This window comes from Lichenostomus cassidix, chromosome 2 (genome assembly GCF_008360975.1).
Source record: "Lichenostomus cassidix isolate B80296 chromosome 2, HeHo_3.0, whole genome shotgun sequence".
Classification (NCBI taxonomy): domain Eukaryota; kingdom Metazoa; phylum Chordata; class Aves; order Passeriformes; family Meliphagidae; genus Lichenostomus; species Lichenostomus cassidix.
In genome coordinates this window covers 34,996,160-35,012,183 of record NC_139482.1, presented here as the reverse complement: position 1 = coordinate 35,012,183, position 16,024 = coordinate 34,996,160, and the positions used below count along the sequence as shown (strand labels likewise).

Sequence of the window (16,024 nt, the reverse complement as noted above, 5' to 3'; positions counted from 1 at the left end):
GAGGAGGGTGTGATGATAAACAGGAGTTGCAGTAACAATTTTATTAATAATAAAGGCCAACCCATGATGGGAGTTTAATGGACTTCATAATGCATTTTATCAGATTTTTTTTATGTTCCAAGCTGGTCTCTTCCACAAGGCTGGCAGCTCTTTCAACATGCTGAGGGAAATCCGATCTGCAAAGACCAACCATTCACAGAAAAGAGCATTGATGAGGTGCAGAAACAAAAAATGTAGAAAGACAGGATATAATGACTCCAGCGTCCTGGGAAGGTAGGAGGAGGGAGGGGCAGCCATTATCCAAATACAGTCCATAACAAGAGACAGAAAGGAAGCAGAGGTCCTCTTGGGAAGGACAATCCAGGAAGGCATCTGCAGGCAGGAGAGTATGGGTCTGGGAAGTTTTTGGGAACATTGAGAAGTGCTCTTTTTTCATTGATGTCTGAGCACCACCAGCGCCTGTTCTCTACCAGGGCTGCATGCAGTGACAGCAAGGGACTGCTCAGGTGGCTGCATTGCATCCTCAGCCTCCTCCAGGAGCAGGGGGAAGGCTGATAAACTGTGGCAGTAGCATTCCTTCCTGTCAACAAATTACAGGCTGCGATGTGGCATTTAAAGTGCTCTGGAGGAAGGAAGATGAAAGATCTTTATTTTCAATTATATGGAAATGCACACAGCAGTTTTCTTATTTAAACTGGCATGCATTCATGGAGGTGGAGGCATAGGAAATTGAACTCCCTTTAAGAGTGTCAGAGTACTTCTCTTCAAGGAAAATACATGAAGATGAGAATTTAGATAAAGTAGCTTGTTCTTGGAGTTCAGGGATCAGCAACATGTAGGGCAGTTCTTCCTAGGACTAGATTTCATCTCAGATTCTTGCTTTCCTGTAGTTGAGAGACCAAAGAAAGTACCAGATCAGTATGTTCATACGTAGGCATTCCCTTTTGGATGCCACTGATCTATATTCATGGTTCAATGCTGGGGAAACATTCTCTTGCACATACAGAACCATTTTCTACAATAGCATAGATATCGGGGAATATGACTTCATGTTCCTATCTCATCTGGATGGCTTGAAAGCTGTATTTTCTGTCAAGGTTAAACTGCTTCTCTTTATGCAAATCATCATTCTGTGCTAAAAATTGGCTCCATTATGATGCAATGTCAGTATTGGACCTATTTATTACTATTAAAGTTATTTGCTTGCCATTTGCATTTTACTTACGTGGACAATTAAACTATAGCTGGTACTTAATTTGTTTCTAGTCAGTTTAATTTCATTATGTGACTGGCATAACAGCATGTTTTTTAAGGGTGCACATTATGAAATAATGGAAGAAAGTTCAGGCATTATTTAAAGATTTGTAAAAATTAGCTCTCTTAATGAAATAAACCTTTTTTCTTTTTTTTTTTTTTTATTTTGGCATAAGCAAGACTCTCAGTGATCCTTTAGGCTACAGAAATGAAGCTACTGCTGGGCATCTAGCCTCTAACCTTTGAAACACTGAAATAAAACAGATGGTTCCTAGTAACAGGGCTCTTTATAAATCCCAAATTTCTTGAGTTAGACCACACCACTGTGTTATAACTAGGAAACAAATGATAATAAAATGATGGATGCAGTGTTCCACTCCTTGGAAAATTTCTATTGCTCACGTGTCCCATGAATAACATGGTTTTGATAGGGAAATTACTGTTGCTGGACAAAATAACTATAAAAAGGCTTTCCAGTATGACGAAATCTCAGAATCACAGCAATGAGGGCTGGAAAGGAGACCGAGGGCTCATGCAGTTCATCCTTTTGCCTTGTGGCAGATCCAGCCAGACCTTTCCCACACACAGCAGATGTTATTAAGGCCATATTCCAGTGATAAGTGCACAGCCCCTCGAGGCCTCCTCGTCCTGTCTCCAGGCAGCCTTTACAGTTAAACACTTTCCCTCCTAACATGTAACCTAAGTCTTCCTCGTTGCATTTGAAGCCCTCCAGGTCTCCTCCTCTCCACAGGGAGTATTCTGATCTACAGTAGTTCATTCCACTTCTCCAACCACTTACACATTTCAAGAGGCATCACATTCCCCCTCTAATTCTTCTCCTTGCTTGACAAGGTAATTCCAGTTGTTTTAACCTGTGCTTATAAAACGCAATGTCTGATAACAGAGGGTTATATGTCCCTTTCATCCACCAGATCCTCTCCTCAGTTTGTTCTCCCACCACTCAAGGGTAAGTTTGACTTTTCACAGCTTTATGGTATTTTTGATCTCTATTAAATTTTTTAGATATTTTAATTAGAAATGGTGCATGTTAGTTAGTTGATTGCAATTCTTGTGATATGTAAACAATGAAATAGAAGTGATTATATGCAAAACACCTCTAGTTTTGGTTGACTTTGCACTGAAACCTACCCCTTGCTGTCCAGCTTTTACTATTTGCACAGAAAGAATAGTTGTTACTTCAATACTTCAATTCCTGGAGCTTCTGATGACTGTAAATGTTTGTTTTCTCTCCTTTTGTCAGGGTAGATAGTGCCATCACCCTCCAAGGGTAATATCCCAGTGAAGATCTCCTGAAATAAATCTGAAGATTCAAAACCTATTCAAATTTCTAATTCTTCTAATGTCAAGGAATATTTTATCCCATTCACAAAAACTGAGAAGAGAAATAAGATATTTAAGGTAAACTACTCTGCTTAAAAGAGGTTTCCCATGTGCATTTTCACAGAATCAATCATAGAATCCCTTAGGCTGGCTTTTCTGTATTGCATCTTACTGCAAATGCTTAGTGTAGGAGAAAAGCAGACCATTTTTTCAGTAGATGTCTAAAAATAAAATACATTTGGGTTCCTATGTTAAAAGATTCTGAATCTTCATACAGCTTCTTAGAAATGTTAAAGAATCTGGACCCTAGTGGGATATTTCCAAGTGCTGAGCTGCCTAATTTCATGAGAATCAAGAGGAGCTTGGTAGCTAAATACTTAGGCATTTTGGAAAGCCTCTTTAGCACCTGTCAGTGGTCAGGGCAGATGTCCAATGCCATTCTTTGAGCAATTAGACTGTTTTGGTTCTGCTCAGTGAGATGAAAGGGCAAAGCACCAAAAACCTTTTCTTAATAATTTCTTATGCCTTGAAGGAGCATTTGGCCCAGTACTGCTTTTTTTCTCCAGAGCTCAGCAATACACTGTACCTTACTTGGCAGATTCCAGAGAATTACTAAAAAATTCATAACCCAGAAACATAAAAAGATAAACAGTAATGCTGGATGCTGCACTACTCGTGAAAATAATGGATGACAATTATAAATGTATAACGCTAGTCAACATGACTAGATTTGTAGACGCTAAAATGTCATCTTTGTCTTTCTTCCAACATGGAAAACTACAAGAGGCAAAAACATCTCACAGCAGAAAACAAACTCAGTGTTGAAATTTGTCAGTAGTGCTTTCAACAGTTGCTTGCTTAATTGTTTCTTGCTTTCCTTGTGCTGCTGCCAAGAACAAAGGTCATATTTAATGACTGCCTAAATAATTTGCAATATTTTTTAGACTTGCCCTAGAGGTGGCTGATGTGAATCCTTTTGTACTTGGTAGGAAAGCCTCAGACGGATTACGCTGTTAAAGAAACATTGTCCTTCTAAACTGATTCAAATCCCGTCATATCCTCCAAAATACACATTTCTCTTTTTCTTTTCTATTTTATGTCACATGCTGTAGTGACAGCTCCAACAAGGCCACACTTAGTTTCAAGATTATAGAGCACTAAGAACATCCACATCATCTTTGAAGTAAATTATTGAAGCCACAATTCTCTGCCAAACACAAAAGAATATGTGTCACCATAGCATCATTGTAATGACATGACCTTAACCAGGAGTCAGAGACAATAGTAAAAACTGAGGACCTAAGTCTTCTCTGTCTTGTCCCTCAAGTAGAAAATATCATTGCTCCATCACTTGGAAGTAGTGGTTTACCATCTCTAGTCTAGAAAGTGAAATCCAATACAATCTCATTTTTTTAATGACAGGACACTCCTAGTACTTGCATACCCTTCTCTTCTTGCTTTACTAAGAGACAGTAGTTGGGCAGTAAACAAAACGAAAGCATGTTGTACCAAAGAGGTGGAAACAGAAGAATGACTAGAAGAAAATGGAAGATTAATTTCATAATATCAGGGACAGTCTGAGACAAACTGTTAGGTTCTCCCATCAGGCCCAAAATTGGGGCACATATACCATGTCAAGGAGGGTTGGCAGTGGAAAGCATTGGGGCTCAAGATAATGAATTTCATTCCACCTGAGGGACCTAGGTCCTATTGTAAATGTGACCCTGTATTTTCTGTATTTTTGAAAATGTCTCAGTAGGACACAGGGTGGTCACAGAGGTGATGTCTACACCAGCATTACACTGATACCAAATTAGTTCAGAGTTTCCTTCTGAACTGAACTCCTCTGCAGTTCAGAGTTGTCTCCTCCCATCAAGAAAGGTGTTCCTGCCCCTGAGAATAAAAAGGAGCCCCATATTGTTTAATGTTTCCTTGAAAACTGATCCTTGAAAACACAGATTAACTACTTCAATCTGTCTTGCTGATTAAAATACAGTATTTAATGTTTAGTGCATGTTGGCTAGTTTTCAGCACTGCTGGAGTCTGCCCTTGTTGTCACTTAAGTCCATAGCATCACAGCACCATAAAATCATAGAGTACGCTGTGTTGGAAGAGATCCATTAGAATAATTGAGTCCAACTCCTGACCCTGCACAGGACACTCCAAGAATCCCTCCATGTGCCTGGGAGTGTTGTCCAAACACTTCTTGAACTCTCTCATGCTTGGTGCTGTGACCACTTCACTGAGGAGCCTGTTCCAGTGCCCAGCCTTCTTCTGGGTGACAAACCTTTTCCTTACATATAACTTGAAGCCTCCCCTGACTCTCCTTCATGCCATTTCCTCGAGTCCTGTCACTGGTCATGAGAGTTAAGAGATCAGTGTCTGCCCCTCCTCTTCCCCTCATGAGGATGCTGAAGACCACAATGTGGTCTCCCCTCAGCCTCCTCCAGGCTGAACAAACCAAGTGACCTCATAAGGCCTCCCCACTCAATGATCCTGATGGGTCCCTTCCAAATCTGCATATTCTATGATTCTATGATTCACCGTCCTGGTGGCCCTCCTTTGGATGCTCTCTAATACCTTTATATCTTTCTTATACTGTGGTGCCCAAAACTGCCCCCAGCACTGGAGGTGATGCTGCCCCAGTGCAGAGAAGAGCAGAGCAGAGCAGAGCAGATCAGGACAATCCCCTTCCTTGCCCAGCTGGCAATGCTGTGCCTGATGCCCCCAGGTCAGGGTTGGCCCTCCTGGCTGCCAGGGCACTGCTGACTCAGATTCAACCTACCACTGACCAGGACCCTCGGGTCCCTTTCCACAGTGCCTCTCTCCAGCCTCTCGTTCCCTGGTCTACACACACAACCAGGATTGCCCTGTCCCAGGTGCCAAATCCAGCACTTTCCCTTGCTGAACTTCATTTGCTTGGTGATTTCCCTCCTCTCTAATTTGACAAGGTCTCTCTGCAGGGCCTCTCTGCCTTCAAGGGAGTCTACAGCTTCTCCCAATTTAGTGTCATCAGCAAACTTAGTATTCCTTCGAGTTCTGTCGAGTGCAAGTCATTAATGAAGGTGTTGAAGAGAAGTGGATGGAGCCCTGGGGAACCCCACTAGTGACAGGACACCAGCCTGATGTCACCCTGTTCCATATAACTCTCTGCCTGATCTGTGAGCCAGTTGCTTGCTCATTGCATAACACTGTTATCCAGCTGTGTGCTGGACATTTTGTCCAGAAGGATACTGTGAGACACAGTTTCAAAAGCCCTGTTGAGGTCCAAAAACATTACATCTACTGGCTTATCATGGGGTAATCCAAGTGGAAAGGGACCTCTGGAGGGCTCCTGCCCAACCTCCTCACAAGGCAGGGTCTACTGTGAATGTAGAGTCCTCAGGGCTTTGAACAATCAGGTTTTTTAAAGCCTCCAAGGACACAGACTGCACCACCTCTTTGGGCAACGCCTTCCCATGCTCAATTTGCCTCATGGTGTTTCTTCATATCCAGTCAGAGCACCTCCTTTTTCAAGCTGCATCTGTTTTCTCACATGCTCTTGCCCTGTACCACAAAAACCTCTTTGTAGGCACGTGAATTAAATGATGTGCAAAAGCAGAAGTAAATCCTAAAGAGGCTGTAATTTGTCCAAAGCAAGATCAGACCCTCTTATCTGTGCATTTCCCATTTCCTTTCCTTCTGGGTCCTGACTGAGCATTAGCTCCCTATCCTTCCCCAGCTGCAACAACATGTGTGTAGAGGACCACTGACTTAAGACAAACTTTCATATACATAATCAGTCTCTCAGAAACATGAGTGGCTACAATATCAAATCTTCATACACATCTTCAGCATCGTTCTTGGCTTGGAGCTAGGATTAACCATCCATTATCTCTCAGTCACAAAAGCTGTAAATGAAACTTGAATTTATGTTTCAAATGCAAACTGATACTCTGAAATCATTCCTTGGCCCGGGAGTATGTGCTGGTAACACATTAACCAATGTGAGAACTGGTAACACTGCATCTATACCTAGGCATGTGCTTTCAGACCTTGCCAGACAGAGGGAAGAGAGAACAGCTAAGCCTCGCATATGCTCCCTGTTTCCCTCAACAAGACCATAAACCAGCAAATTGTTACACTAACCTTAACTTGCATATCGAGACATTCCATTGAAATGATACACTGTAAGCTTGTGATTAGCTATCAACAGATTGTCACTTAAATGTCATACTTAACGAGTTATTTAAGACGAAATAAATTTAGCAGAGAACCAAGCCACATGGGGTAAAGTTTAGTTTGCAGAAATTTGCTGTCCTATTAGGTCTGAGCCACACTCATTTTTAGTAGTGTGTAATGACATGGGTAAAACTTACCCACATTTTTTAGGATGGAGACACAACAAATGTTAATAATTATTTAATTAGTCATTTCTACTGACAATAAAAATATCCACATTACTCTTATTAAGCCCAAACTATATGACTGCCTTTCATTCCCAAGGGAACAGGCACACTGCCAGATCATGGGAATTAGGAAGAAAGTGCTTTCCTGAGTGCATTCCACTTTTTTTCATCATTAATGGATTTTTCATCCTCAAAAAGCATGACAAAAGATCCAAGTGTAAGAGGAAGGCACAGGGAAGAGAGAGAGAGACACCATCAGTGTATGCACTTGCACTAGCCTGGCACTTCCTAACTCACATCCATAAACTCTACTGGTAATAAATAGCATGAATCCTCAATTAAGAATTTGAAGTTTTGCTTTTAGGGGGCTCTTCTGAAACTTGTTATACTGTTTCCAGCAAAGTCTAGTCTTCCAAGGAATGCTTGCCCATTTCACATCTCTTGGGTACTGCCAAATTCCAGGCCCTCACCCATGGAAGAACGAACACACGTTTCTATTCCAGGGGGCATTATTATTTCAGAAAAAATAACAAGATTGTGGTAACACGTGGTGGCAGCAGTGAGTAGCAAGGAAGGAAAGATGAAATCGATACTTAAGCTTCAAGTAGCATAAGTTATGGGCAAACTCCACACAACTGTTGAGTTTTCCACGTCCCCATCCGTATATTTCTGCATTCTTTATACATATCTTTGCAGCTCCAGGTGTGACTATGAGGTTTTTCTGAGGGCATTTTATCCCACAGTGTGTGTGCATCTGAACGCTTCTAATGAGCAGTTCAGACTGCAGACAGGAACCAGATGATCCTCAGAAATACAGGAGCAATGTAACACTTCTTAGCTGTTGCTGCTTAGCCTGCTCCTCAAGCTTAGGTTGTAGCAACTGCTCTTATAACATCTAATGTCAGCCCAGGGCTGAGGATGGGACGCTGAAGCCAGCAGTGAAATGCAGAGAGAAGGGTGTGCCTTGCTGTGCTGGGGTGTCATGTCCTTGCTCCTCTTCTTCTAGAGTACTGAGAAGCAGGCAAACCTAATCAAGTTAAAATAGAGCTGTATGTAAGAAATAAATAATAATACAGAACCAGTTAAGCAAATTGTAAGTTTGTTTAATATTTTCGTAATTTTTCTTGGAGAAAAATAAATGTTAGTTATGTGAACATTGTCAGCACTATGTGGCAATATCAGTGTCAGGAGACTTAATTTTGGAAATTACTTTCTGTTTGACATATTTGAACAGCCTTAAGATCAAGTATCATAGTACATCTCTGGGCTCTGACTCAAGAAAAGGTACAGTAAGTGTCAGGAAACGAGACAAGATTAGTATTTGAACCTAATTTTGGAACTTGTGAAGCCACATTTTAAAATGATAGGCTGCAAATGGCAAAGGTTTGGGAACTGCTTCCTGAACTCATCTGCAGCCTGTGGAGCAGGGGTGGAGCAGGTGACTCCTGTGAGCTGAAGGATCTTCCCACCACAGTCTGCCTTTGCTCTTCAACCCGTGCCCTGGGAACTTAGGGAGGAGCATGGATTTGCAGGCACGACAAGGAATGAAGTCTATCCCCAGAAAAGCTGCCAGCCACTAACTACAACAGTAATTCCAAGTATCCATCACCTATCGTGGAAATAGTGTCATTAGTCCTTTCAAAGGCAGATGAGAGGATGGGAAAACATGACAGCATATCACTGTATAAACTAAGCAAAAACTCAACCTCTGTAGGTTTTTGCTGATTTTACAAAAATATTATGGACTGCAACTGTCATGGTCTGCAAAGTGATGACAGAATTGAAGGCAGATGCACTTGCAGCAACAGTGATTTCAAAGCTGCTTCCCCGAGACTGTAGTATTTGTAATAAGTGTGCATGAAGAACAGATGAAGTGCTGTTGAAACACAGCAGTCCCGGAACCATAATGGTGGTGATAGGATTTAATGTGGAAAAAAAATAGGCAGGCAGGACTTTCCACTGATGCAAGAAGTAATAACCCAATAATGTAGACTGGTCAGCCTTGCATTGCCATTTTCTTTCTCCTGACTAACCATGTCTGAAATCTATAACTCTTGATGAATCCATATTCCTGTCTGTGTCTTCTCAGGATCTGTATTAACTACTCCCACCACACCCTAAAAGTGTCATCTGAGGGATTTTATAGTAGCCTTAATACTGCTGTTCACTTAAGCTGATTGGTACCTTGGCCTATTGTGTATCGCAGAGATTATTATAACACTGGCAGGCTGTAAAGACAAAGGGGAGGGGATGCAGACATTTTAATGTATAGACTTGGAAACCCTCACTTGTTGCCTGGGAAGAAGAGTTATCCTTGCCCCAGTAGGGCTGTGTGAGAGAATGCAAGAGAGGAAAAGAGAAACCACACGTGACTGGTCCTGCCTGAGCTCGAAGAAATATCTTGCCAAGGCATGAGTGAGTATTTCTGGGAGAGATCTTATCAGCCCAAAAGAGGAAATGAAGAAAAGATGTTAAGGATGTGTCTTGGTTTTTCTCAGGGGCATCTTGAACTTTTGCTAGCCTGCAGTGTTTCCCTGTGCCTTCTCCTCAGGATGGAGCATTGCCTTGGAGGGAAACAGGGTTCAAAAAAGGAGGGCAATATAAAGATTATTTGCATTGGCCTTGCATCTTCTGGAGATGTGAATAAAGGACAAGTATAAAAGCGAACATATGAAAAAAATCGCAGATTTTCTACAGTTACCTGTTGGTTTCTTTGTGCTTTTAGCAGGATTAGGTTTGGGGAACATGTGGCATCACCTCCCCCACGCAGCAATTTTCAGTATTCTGTGTGGTCGTATGGCACAAAAATTTACTTGCTGAGTGTGTGACAGTGGTTTTACAGCACTGTTAGAGGATGGTAGGAACCATGGGCCCATTGCAGTTTCATTAGCATAATTGGCATCCACACTTATATGGATTCAGCATTACTGAAGCAGTTTCAAAGGGACTGATTATGTGCTGTATTCCTTGGAGCAGTATTTCAGCCGGAGATCCCACTGGGATGGAGCAGACATGAAAAAGAGCCCTAAATTTTATAGTGCTGTGTCAGTATTACTACAAGAAAAGTGTAGTAACTAAAATACATTTATCACACATAGGCAATTACCAGCTTAATGGATTTACATTGTTCTTTTAGATTTATCTTGATCAGTTCTCTGTTATAGCTTCCCTTGATCATCTGATAGGTTTGTTCTTTCCCTAGAAACTGAACTTCAGTATTTTCTGTTACTTACATGCAAAATGTAGTCACTACTTTGTGATCTAGAAAATAAGGTGTAGCAGCACTCTAACAGCATTTAAATGCATGGTTCTTCTAGCAGCAGATTGCTCAGACTTTTTCTTTTCCTTTTTGAAGCAAATGCCCAAACACAACTACACAGCCAGCAGGGCAAAACCAGCAAGCAGGGTACAATGTCATGCACTTGCTTGACCCTGAGTCTGAGGATATAGACTAGAACAGCCAAATAATTTCTGACAATGGCAACAGCTGCTGAGAACTCCAACCTGTACTTGGATGTTGCTCAAGTTTCAAGGATGTCCCAGCTACTTTACAGCTCTTACTCCAGACAGCCTTTCAATGCAACATAAAGTCATCAGGATTCCATACTTCTTTTTCTTTTTCATTACCCTGGATGTGCCAGAAAGTGGGTGTACTCCTCCAGGATACTTTTGTACTGGAAGACTAGTGCAAGAATGCTGAAGAGGGTTGATAAACCTGACTTGTACTTTTTCTTTTTTTTGAAAGCCATTTCAGTTGTTAGATAAATAAAACTTTTTTTTTAACCTATATATATTTATATATATATGTTATATATACCTATATATGGGCTACGCAGATTTAATATAATTTAAAAAGCGTGTGCATTACAAAATAAGGAATAGTGAAATTATGAAAAATTATGATATGGCTTGTGTTACAGTGTGTGCACACGCAGCTGTGCACAATCTGTGAGACCTGATGGCTGCCAGCTCCCTGGCCCAGGTGGGGACACTGACAGCCTACTGACAGTTTACAAGGACAGAAGCTAATCCAGTGTCGACTTTTGCTTCCTCAGGTAGGAACCCAGGTTCTCATTCTGGAGGGCAGCTGTGCCATCTTTCTGCACAAAGGTCTCCAACACCAGGTCCCTGCCATTCACTTGCCCAAGAATTTCAGGGATCCATCCTGAAGTGTTGGGGCTCAGTGGCTACAGGATCCCACCCTGATTTGTTATGTCCTACAAATGAAGAGAGATATGATAGTAATGGAGAGCCAGTAGTTTTTCAGATAGTCCTGTGTCTCTTGCCATCCCAAGTTAATTTACAAGCCCATCTTCCCATAGATTGACCATGCAATTAAATGATTTGACTATTATGTTTTCATATTAAGGGGTTTGTGTTTTTTTCTTAACCCAAAGGGGACTAGAACACTGAGTGTAAATATTAAAAATAATTACAGCAAAGACCACAGGCTCCCTTAAACTGTTTTTGGGTGGCAGAGAAGAAAATTGGTTTCTCTGTTTTCTTCCTTAGACTGCTGTGGGAGACAGCAAAGAAAGCATCACATATTTCTGTTGATATATCATAGAGAGTAAGCTGTGGGGTGCTGTAAACCACTGTTACATTCAAATATATTTTGGGAAGGATAATTAGACTTAATAAGGGTTTTTAAAAACAGTACTAAATATGTCAGTGTGAATACAAATAGAATAGTTCTGTTATTTTTAAATTACTGATAGAGGAAGTATTTACATTTTTTTAAATTTTTTTTTCTTTTTGGAAGAAAGGAAAAAATATCTAGGTTTACATTACAAAAGGTACAGTGGAGATTTTCTTGTTTGCTCTCCAGAGTTTTCCTAAGCCTGAAGTTTTTAATCAATTAATTGAACAGAAGCAGGATAGCCAAGGATCACAAATGAGGAACCATATATATATGGAATTGATGAGGTGATTATTATCACTTTCCTGTACATTTCAAAGGAAATCTGTTGTGTCCTGCACTAAAGTGTCTGTTTTGATGGGAACAATCACCACCTATCCTACAGCTTCTCAGACCTACATGGTCTCAGAAGGAAAAAAAAAATTACAGTTTCTATCTACAATAGTAAGTAAAAATCCCATTTACCAAGGAAAAAAGGGCTCTAGGTCAAGCTGTGAATGCCCAGACATCCCAGCTTTGCTAACAGGATGTGCTTTCACACGTGCATTTGGCAGCAGCCAGTGAAAGCAGTCCCATGACTCCCACCCCTCTCTCCCAGCCTTGTGCTGTCCTTGACCATGCCTGGCAGGATTATTTCTGTGACTATGCAATAACCTGGCTCAGTGGACAGGTCGTAGTTCATTCAGGGGAAACAAAATAAAAATTTTAAAAATGGGGAAAAATTGTATTTTTCAGCACATCCAGGGATGCTGACATCCCCAGCTGCTTGCACAAGCCCCTGTGAAACCACAGCCTCGCTGCAAAATTCCTCTGTTGAGGGACAGGAAAGAGTGAGCAGCATGCTGTTAGCTCACTTTATCCACCCTTGTGTTTGTTGAAATGGAAGAGTACCATGCTGGCTTCAGGGGAGCTGGAAAAGGGACTGTATGACAATGGAAATGAGGGTAGTGCCAGCTCCAAGCATTGACAAATCCTGAGTCAGGCCAGCAGAAGTCATGAGGTGTTTAAAAATAAGAAAGGTAGTATTTTTTTTAATTCTTGCTGCAGTCTTAACCTTTAGGGTACATGAGATACTGAATGCATATCTTAGACTTTTCAAACACAGAGACTAGATTCTTTCTTTGATACAATCATAAATCAAGATTTACATACTGCTCAGAAAATATACCCAGTCTTATCTTGGTGGCTCTTAATCTACCTAGCACAACTGACACTTCTGTATCATAAAACTGAATCTGACCCTGATAACTCGATCAAAACTTCCCAGGCTGCTGTGGTGGGCACATGCTGCCTGGGGCTGGCCATGATTCCTCAGTGCCAGCTCCATGTGAGCAGTGAGGTCCCTGAGCTGCAGGCTCCCAGTGCTGACAGGTCAGCTCCCGGGCCACTGACCTGCTGGTGTGCCACACACACCATTTTGGGTCACATCCTGCTCTGGAGCCTGCCAAGTAAGTTGTCATCGGGAAATACTGTTCCCCTGCACCCTGCTGATTTAATTTGGCAAATCCTCTAAAGATCAAAACCTCCTGTGAACCAGTAAAAGTTTCAGATTATGTATATCTCCTCTTGGGTTTACGGTTGATCAGAGAATGCCCATATGCATTATTTATTATGCAGTTGAAGTGCTTTGACAGAGTTGGAAAATCAGCTATCAGGAGATGGTTCCAGCTCAGTACTGCTGATGGTCCAAGAAAAATCACAAGAATTATTATACTGGGTGAAAATCTGCAGCTCAGCACATGCAGACCTTCCAATATATACACACAGATCTATATCTTACATTGAGATATGCAGTTTTTTACTACCATAATTTAAGTGCCAACTGTCGTCCTTCCTTCCCTCCAGTTTTTCCTCACACTGCTTGGCCTCATGCAGGCCTCTCCAAAAGCCTTCTAAAAGAAAACAAACACTGATTTCAGGTAGATAAATATGCAATTCCCAGCCAAAATAACTTTGCCTTGTACAGTACTTCTGTCTCACATTGTGAGTAATTATATGTACCTGTGAACAATGGGCTAAGCAGTCACGGCTCGTTTTACACAAGGTCTGGCCACACCAGTGCAGAGGGCATGGCTGGGTTCCAATGGTGAGAGGGCAGTGGTGCAGTGTCCTCAGCCCCGAAGATGTAAATATCTGTACCAGAAGTGAGGTGGAGGAGTTTGTGCTGGATTTTTCCATGGGGGAGAAGCAAAGGTACCAGGCACTAAAAAGACTTTAGAGCTACATTTTATTTGTATTTGGCACAAGGAGAAGTGCAATTCTAGCCAGTCTCCACAAGTGAAACTACCGATGATCTTTAACACCAGATATGATCATGCAGTAGAGCTGATCCATTGCTCTGACCAGATGCAGTGCAAAGCTGGCATTGGCGGTTCTGGGCAGCTGGGGAAGGTGCAGTGCAGGCTGCAGCAACCTGGCGTCCTTTTGTCTCCAAAAAGCTGCCAGAGATCTGTGGATTTGGGGGTCCTATTGTCCTGTGATGCTCTGATGGACATACCATTTTATGGAAGTGTTAAAAGCATGGCCAGATTCATTCACCTCAACTGCACTGCTTTGTCCCCACCACAAATGTCTCAGACTCCTGAAATCAACCTGTTTTTCAGCACCTCTGACCTCCAGCTGGGCAGTCCCATAGCCACAACCTCTTCCATACAAACCCCCCAGCAGGAGGGACCCTCAGAAGCCTCCTCTGCCCACACTCAGAAACTCCTGTCTCCTTGCCACGGGTGTCGGCAGTCGTGCAGCCCTGCCCGTGTGGGGAGTCACTGAAAACTAATCCAACCATGGCCTCAGCCCATCATCACTCCTGCGAGTGCCAGACACAGGTCAGGTTACCCGTGAGCTGTCACAGCCACTGCTGCTGCCTCATCTCTGCATCCTGCACTGCTGCTGCCCGCCTTGGGCTTGCAGGACATGATCTCTGGGACAGAAACTGCATTTTTTTCTACCAAAATGGACTCTGCAGCTGAAAGGGTGTTGCTTCGATGTTTATAGAAAGTTGAAAAGAAAGTGAAAGAAACGAACAGCAGGAAATCTTAGCTGGAACACTAATGCAAATAGTAGTAACATCAACAAAAATTCCACATACAGCCAAATGCCTGCTCTAAATGACAGCAGTAAGGAAATACTTTTATTTATATGGGTATAACATATAGTTATGTGTGGGTGGGTGTGTCTGAGCTATAGCTTGGAGAGGATGCTATTTACCCTTGGATCCATGGCAGGTCTAACAGCGATTCTCATCCACGATTCCTATTTTGGAGGGTGTTCAACTTAAAACCAACTGTGATGGTAACACAATTCCATGCATTATGACTGCACGATATAATTCTCAGAAACATAATAAATAAATTTCAGATTATTTTATATAATTGGCAAACCTGCAGCTTAGAAACAAAAACACAGAGTGCACAGCACTTTTGATACATGCTCACGTTCTGGTTCACTTACTAATGGGCATGTGGGCAAATGCAAAGCCTTTCCCTAAATCAACACTGTGTTGCATGGACCAGTCGCCTCTACAGAACCATTGCCAAATATGTTACATGGAACTTTTCCAGTATTTCTGTTAAATTATGCTATTTCAGTGTATGTAAATTTAAATTTAGCAAATTCACCTCATGGCAATGTAGTACTCTACAGTCAGTACTTCAGGGAATATTTGGTGTTAATGTCTTCAGTAAAAGAGCTTTAATTACCTTCATCCCAATGCTGGCTGATCTGGAGGTTATTCTCTCCACTTTTCCAATGAAAGTATCACACTTTGCTATTTAGAAAATGAAAATGCAGGTTATTCAGTGTGCCCTACAAGTTAAGAAACTCAGGCTGTGTCACGTAAGGAGGGAGAGCAATTCACCAGTACAGATTCTGAACAGAAAACACTCCAAATGCAGCTTGTTGGAGCTCAGAGCTCAATCTTCGCACCTACTAAAGAAAAAAACAACCCCATTGATTCCAGCGCTGTAGTGGCAGACCCAACTATCAAAGAGCTGAAACGCCTTTCTGATGTCATTTGTTGTGGCATATGTTCTAGGGGAGCGCAGGGGGAGCAAGTTATCAAATCCTAATTAATAATAAAGTTGTAGGTATTTTAATGCATTCTCTCTGTGCATGTCAACTGTCAGGTCCAAAGCAGCTCCAGAATCAGTATGAATGAAAAATCTCAGACTAAAATATCCATATTTAGTTTCTCTAACTGCTGCGACTGACAACAGTACTAACCTGTACCTGTACAACTCCACTTCTTTTTAATATTTTATACAAATGGAAATCCTTTAGCATGAGAATGAAGACAACATCATGAAAACAGGAATAAAGTTGTCTATTAAGATGCAAAGATAAATGCAAACTGTTTGCTTCATTTTCTCTTCTTTGAGTTACAAATTTTTTGCTGTCATGAAAA

General features: G+C 41.6%; 1 long non-coding RNA gene across 1 annotated transcript; it reads right to left on the bottom strand.

The window, feature by feature from the left end:
• Positions 1–628: 628 nt before the first annotated feature.
• On the bottom strand, positions 629–15,389 carry LOC146441135 (uncharacterized). Its single transcript, XR_014849794.1, has 2 exons — positions 15,321–15,389; positions 629–884 (listed from the first exon to the last, which is right to left on the bottom strand). It is a non-coding gene; the product is annotated as an uncharacterized LOC146441135 (long non-coding RNA).
• Positions 15,390–16,024: the final 635 nt, after the last annotated feature.